This window comes from Apis dorsata, unplaced genomic scaffold (genome assembly GCF_000469605.1).
Source record: "Apis dorsata unplaced genomic scaffold, Apis dorsata 1.3 scaffold_174, whole genome shotgun sequence".
Classification (NCBI taxonomy): Eukaryota; Metazoa; Arthropoda; class Insecta; order Hymenoptera; family Apidae; genus Apis; species Apis dorsata.
In genome coordinates this window covers 297,828-302,748 of record NW_006263462.1, presented here as the reverse complement: position 1 = coordinate 302,748, position 4,921 = coordinate 297,828, and positions in this window count along the sequence as shown.

The window sequence follows — 4,921 nt, the reverse complement described above, 5'->3', positions numbered from 1 at the left end:
ATATATATATATATATTATTAGGTCGATGAACTCGAAGTAGACTGAACTCCTAACCAAAAAAAAAAAAACAGATATAATCGTAGAGCACATTTTTAAATTCTCCAATTCACTATTTTTAGAAAACAATTGCAACAATTATCCTTAACCTCGTCACGTTACCGTGTACGTATCGCACGTCTAATCGAAACCCAGGCAAATTCGATTCAAATTCAATCGATTGGTGGCGAGCGATCGAAGTGGCGGCGTTGGCGGCGTGTCGAAAAGGAAGAAGAATAAGGAAAGAGGAGGAAAGAGAGAGAGAGAGAGAGAAGAAAAGAGAAGCGGCAGGTGTATCGTCGGAATAATTTCAAAAATCACGGAACCGAGTAGGAGAGGAAAGGTTGCGCGCGTTCCACGTCGATCGCTTTGGTGAGTTGCGGCGGTTGCCGGTGATTAAAGCGACAAGAAGAAGAGAAGAAAAGGAGAGAGAGAAAGACACGTTTCTTTACCATAACAATGGCAGGCAGGGTTCGTCATAGCCGTAAGCGCGCGTATTGTTCCACGTTTTCCCACACGCGGCTCCTACGTGACGCGAATTCATCGCGCTAATGGCACCGCGTATATACTTACGCGCGACGCGTGAGCCGCACGAAACGCAACCACGTCGACCGCCCCGTGATTTATCGTGGCTCTTACGCCGAGTCACCTGGAAACCAACATACGAACGAATTAATATGGAATCGCATGGTATACGTGTATACCTTGCAGACTGATTCGCTGCGTGGGCAAGCGTCCCACCGCGTGCAATCGATTTCGCGAATTTTTCGAAAAACATTTTCCCGCGAGATCGTTGCGCACCGACTGGGAATTGGATATTCGAACGAAACGTGTCTCAAATAAGAGATTTTTTTTTTTTTATCAAAAAAGAAGGGAAAAAATTTTTATTATTCGTAATTTTTTTTTTTTAAGAAAAACGCGTGTTGAAATTTAAGATTTTTTTTTTCTTGTTTTAAATTTAAACAGATTTCGCTTTTCAAAGCCATTTGAAAGAAGTTGCGGAGGATGGAAGAAAAAGAGTCCTCGGCAATAGGTTAATCTACCGAATCTTGTTTCTCTTGATCGAGTGAAAGAAGGTATTGTGACAGTGGTTGGATGGTCGCCCGGCTGGAATAATGGTGGGACGCGGTCCGTTCCAAAATCCACGTGTACCACCGATTCGTGACGGCTATTTTTCTCCATCACTCTACACCGAGTGTAGGTAAATGGAAATCACCACCGTTTCGTTCACCGAAAATTCATCGTGTTCCTTCCTAAAAAAAAAAAAAAAAAAAAAAAAATAATGCCCAACCTGTGTTCCCTTGGCTCTCGTCGAGGAATGCTGCGGTTGCCTTGTTCCCTCTCCTCCCCTCCCCCTCCCTATTCGAATACATTACAAATTCGGTATTTTCGGGGGAAATCTTGAACGAAATCAAAAAATTGTCGAGGAAGATTCTGAGGAGAATTCCGAAAGATTCGAACGGACGATTAAATTTTACCAACGAAGATTATTCTTTTTTCTTGAAGAAGAAGAAAAACAGAGTCTTCACCTCTTCAAGGTGACGAAAAGAATCATCCTGATCATTAATCAAATTATAAGTATGTAATATTGTGCTCGTCCTAACCTTCGGTCAGAGATGCGCAGAGGAAGCAGAAAAGAGAAAGAGAAGGCGCACAATGGCCACGACCATCGAGTGGAGGGGGAAGAGAGAGAGGAAGATAGGAAAAGCGGATAGACATCTGATTTGCATCTGACGTTATTACCTGCGTCGTAAACGGTCGTGGAGGAGATGTCTCGCGAGGAAAGGGCAGCATCTGCGCTCCCCTCGCTTTTCATTTCGTCGTGAAATGAAATGGAGACGAAGGAAAAACGTACGAGACGCACGTCTCCGTGCCGGTTGAAGAGAGAAGGAAGAAGGCAAGGAGGAGAGCCTCGTGTCTCGTGAAGAGGATTTCGATAGACGGGAGGGGGGACATCGATACTCGATCTTAGTAGTGAATCCCTCTCCTTTTTCTTTTTCCTACTTCGAAAAGCAGCTGGTTGCTTGCCCAGAAGATCATTGGAAATTAATAGGCCTCTATAGAGTGACCGCACAGAAGGGAGGCGATCCATGCGTGTAACGGGTTGAAAGGACGCCTTCCCCGAAAGATTCCTTTCCTTCTCTCCCCCTCCTCCTCCCTCGGGGATCGGTGCATCGGGGGGAGAAAAAAAAATCGGGCAGAAGGAATTTTGCTGAAGGTACAGCTGGGGACCAGTATCCCACCAGTGTCCACGGTTATTTCTTTGTTTTAACCTCCATTCCCTTAATCGTCCAATTGGCTTTTGTTCGCGGCCACGCAGGCGTCCTTTGATCATCGATGGACCAATGCACCTCGAGTCAATCCATCTCCTTCCCTATCCCTCTTCTTTTCGATAATTGGTGAAAATTAGAGGTTTAAGTTATTAAATCTGTTAAATTAGTTTTAAACTTGGGTAATATTGGATAATGGAGTATAGAGCGTTTTACACTCTTCACATTCGTTATATACGATGATTTATTTATATATATATATAAACGAAGTAACTAAAACAAAAATAAAAAAGCTTTTACGTACTTTAACAATCACCAATCATCTGTTTACAATTAACGAAAGAAATATTACACGAAAAAAAAAAGATGAAGACTTTACGAATCATATCTCTCTCTAGAGTAACCCTTACTGACCAAGATCGATCGATCTATCGATCGCAAGAAAAAGAAAACTACTCGATCGAGCCTTCCAAGAGACTCGGAAGCACGAGTTTTCGTGACCTTTCCAGGACCAGAAAGTGGCGTTCGCGAGTTATTTGTTTAGGAAGCCGGGCGAGGAAACGAGGCCGCGCGAGGAAGGAAGAAGGAAAGGGAAGAAATGGGGCGGAAGGAAGAAGGAAAGAAGAAAGGAGGCCCGCGACGGGGAGAAACAGCAGCTGCAACACCCGATACGTATCGTGTCGGGCGCGGGGCGTGGTGGGGGCCTGCGCGCCCGGCAGGGTCACTCCGGAGAGATTATTATCATTTGTATCGGCCGGTTCGTGCGGCTTCGTGAGCGGTCGGCAACGCTCGGGCGCGTGGCACGCGTGCCGCGTCCCCCACCACGCGCGCCAGGCCCATGCCGCCCGCTCCACGGTCCCCGGCCCGCATACACGCTCCTGCCAGGGTGTCTCGGATATTACCGGCTTGGCCCCAAACCCGGTGCTCGTAAAACTGGGACATTGTGGGCCTCGGAATGAATGCGGAACGCTCCATTTTATATATATATATATATATATATATCGAACCTTCGACCGGTTCGATGTCATCATTATCGGCCCTGTTCTCTCTCGAAACACCGCGGTAACCAGTGTTTTCTGATATTCCGATGGCGAGCAAACGAAAAGAGGAGATTTAGAATTTTGGAAATTTTTTTTTAATCATCATATGCATGTAAATGAATAAGGATAAAGAAAGGTTTTGTATATCTGAAAAGTGAGTAAATAAGAGGTATAAAATTGCGAAGAGAGGGACTGAGATGGAAAGAGATAATGGAGTTTGTCCAGGGGTGGATTCGCACGGTTTAGTAGGGCAGCTGTGAAAGAGACTTCGATTCGGACATCGTGACTAAACTGGTATGTCGGGGCTTTCTAACACGGGCGCGAGGCCGCTTCTGCCCGCGAGGGCTTCCGTTAACGGGCCCCTCTTAAGGTAGCAATCGACCCTCGATAAATCACCGCCAATCGGCTGGAAACGTCGCGCAGGCATTAAGGGGGATTCTACGGAGGATTACGAGTCATTACATGAATCACGCTGATCCAACGCTGATCAACCTTCTTACGTACTAAATACGATCGCGTATTTCGCGTCACGAAACGTTTCTAATTTCGTATAATTTCAGCCACGTGGGGGGGAGGAGATCCAATCCGCGCATGGAGAAAAATTTTCGTTTCGATTCTTTTTCTTAAAGTAGGANGTTTCGATTCTTTTTCTTAAAGTAGGAAAATAAATGTGAAAAAAAAAAAAAAAATGAAAATTGGAACGGAGTCGTGGCGAATATGGGAAAGTAAACGGAGAGGAGAAGGATTAAGCGGAGTGCTTGCGGGGTAAACAAACCGCTTTAAAACCACTTTCTGTGGCCTATGAGAATTTCAAAGAGCCGTGCAAACAGAAAACCATCCTTCGTGCGTCATAAAATGGTGTTGTTACATACGGCTGAAAGTTGAAATCTCGTTGAAATCCACCTGTTCCGACTTCCTCCAACTTCGATCCAGTAAATATCGCGCTTTACACCATCGATATCTGCTCTCTAATATGATACAAAGAGTGAATTCTTTAAGGGACGAGATTATTATATTTCCATCGCGACGATAATTTTCCTTTTTTTTCGTTTCGAATATCTCTCCATGTATAATATATATATATATATATATACGTATACTATATTAAGCACGCTTCTAATTAAGGAGATACGAATGTAAATTACCGTCTCTGATAGTACGCTTGGACGCCGGCCAAAAGCGAAAGATAAGAATTATTTAGGATAACGCGACACGAGACCCGCATTTCCGTGCCGCGGACAGAGATAAGTCGGAAATTAAGCCTTCCACTATATTTCCCTTCCCTCCGTGCCGTCCACGTTAACAGGCTGGGGCCAATGATCGATCGAAAAAAAAGGCTATTGGACAACGTCGAATTAACATAATCTTAGATCATTGGTCCGTGTCGGCCGAAGATCGGCCAATTTGTCGCTTCACCTGCGCTCGTACGCAGGAGCCACATGGAGATTGTGGTTGTCTCTTGCCTCTTGGAACGCCCGATGAAATTTAAACCCTCTCGGCCATACCAGAGACCATATTGTCGTAAACGCATTAATTAATCGCATTAACGTCGTATATATCGACCATATTGCACA